Genomic DNA, 2,484 nt, shown 5'->3' on the forward strand with positions numbered 1-2,484 from the left:
TGGCACGGGTCACTGAAGGGGAAATGCTGCATACTGAGGACCTGCACTGGTAGAGACAGCATGGCACGGGTCACTGAGGAGGAAATGCTGCACACAGAGGAGCTGCACCGGTAGAGACAGCATGGCACGGGTCACTGAGGGGGAAATGCCGCACACTGAGGACCTGCACTGGTAGAGACAGCATGACACGGGTCACTGAGGAGGAAATGCTGCACACCGAGGACCTGCACTGGTAGAGACAGCATGGCACGGGTCACTAAGAAGGAAATGCCGCACACTGAGGACCTGCACTGGTAGAGACAGCATGGCACGGGTCACTGAGGAGGAAATGCCGCACACCGAGGACCTGCACTGGTAGAGACAGCATGGCACGGGTCACTGAGGAGGAAATGCCGCACACTGTGGACCTGCACTTTTAGAGACAGCATGGCACGGGTCACTGAGGAGGAAATGCCGCACACTGAGGACCTGCACTGGTAGAGACAGCATGGCACGGGTCACTGAGGAGGAAATGGTGCACACTGAGGACCTGCACTGGTAGATACAGCATGGCACGGGTCACTGAGGAGGAAATGCCGCACACCGAGGACCTGCACTGGTAGAGACAGCATGGCACGAGTCACTGAGGAGGAAATGCTGCACACCGAGGACCTGCACAGGTAGAGACAGCATGGCACGGGTCACTGAGGAGGAAATGCTGCAGACTGAGGACCTGCACTGGTAGAGACAGCATGGCACGGGTCACTGAGGAGGAAATGCTGCACACTGAAGACCTGCACTGGTAGATACAGCATGGCACGGGTCACTGAGGAGGAAATGCTGCACACTGAGGACCCGCACTGGTAGAGACAGCATGGCACGGGTCACTGAGGAGGAAATGCCGCACACGTAGGACCTGCACTGGTAGAGACAGCATGGCACGGGTCACTGAGGAGGAAATGCTGCACACTGAGGACCTGCACTGGTAGAGACAGCATGGCACGGGTCACTGAGGAGGAAATGCTGCACACTGAGGACCTGCACTGGTAGAGACATCATGGCACGGGTCACTGAGGAGGAAATGCTGCACACTGAGGACCTGCACTGGTAGAGACAGCATGCCACGGGTCACTGAGGAGGAAATGCAGCACACTGAGGACCTGCACCGGTAGAGACAGCATGGCACGGGTCACTGAGGAGGAAACGCTGCTCAATGAGGACCTGCACCGGTAGAGACAGCATGGCACGGGTCACTGAGGAGGAAATGCTGCACACTGAGGACCTGCACTGGTAGAGACAGCATGGCACGGGTCACTGAAGGGGAAATGCTGCATACTGAGGACCTGCACTGGTAGAGACAGCATGGCACGGGTCACTGAGGAGGAAATGCTGCACACAGAGGAGCTGCACCGGTAGAGACAGCATGGCACGGGTCACTGAGGGGGAAATGCCGCACACTGAGGACCTGCACTGGTAGAGACAGCATGACACGGGTCACTGAGGAGGAAATGCTGCACACCGAGGACCTGCACTGGTAGAGACAGCATGGCACGGGTCACTAAGAAGGAAATGCCGCACACTGAGGACCTGCACTGGTAGAGACAGCATGGCACGGGTCACTGAGGAGGAAATGCCGCACACCGAGGACCTGCACTGGTAGAGACAGCATGGCACGGGTCACTGAGGAGGAAATGCCGCACACTGTGGACCTGCACTTTTAGAGACAGCATGGCACGGGTCACTGAGGAGGAAATGCCGCACACTGAGGACCTGCACTGGTAGAGACAGCATGGCACGGGTCACTGAGGAGGAAATGCTGCACACTGAGGACCTGCACTGGTAGATACAGCATGGCACGGGTCACTGAGGAGGAAATGCCGCACACCGAGGACCTGCACTGGTAGAGACAGCATGGCACGAGTCACTGAGGAGGAAATGCTGCACACCGAGGACCTGCACAGGTAGAGACAGCATGGCACGGGTCACTGAGGAGGAAATGCTGCAGACTGAGGACCTGCACTGGTAGAGACAGCATGGCACGGGTCACTGAGGAGGAAATGCTGCACACTGAGGACCTGCACAGGTAGAGACAGCATGGCACGGGTCACTGAGGAGGAAATGCTGCACACTGAGGACCTGCACTGGTAGAGACAGCATGGCACGGGTCACTGAGGAGGAAATGCTGCACACTGAGGACCTGCACTGGTAGAGACAGCATGGCACGGGTCACTGAGGGGGAAATGCTGCACACTGAGGATCTGCACTGGTAGAGACAGCATGGCACATGTCACTGAGGGGGAAATGCTGCACACCGAGGACCTGCACCGGTAGAGAAAGCATGGCACGGGTCACTGAGGGGGAAATGCTGCACACCGAGGACCTGCACCGGTAGAGAAAGCATGGCACGGGTCACTGAGGAGGAAATGCTGCACACTGAGGACCCGCACAGGTAGAGACAGCATGGCATGGGTCACTGAGGAGGAAATGACGCACACCTAGGACCTG

Source organism: Taudactylus pleione, unplaced genomic scaffold, assembly GCF_031769625.1.
Source record: "Taudactylus pleione unplaced genomic scaffold, aTauple2 ptg001244l, whole genome shotgun sequence".
Classification (NCBI taxonomy): Eukaryota; Metazoa; Chordata; class Amphibia; order Anura; family Myobatrachidae; genus Taudactylus; species Taudactylus pleione.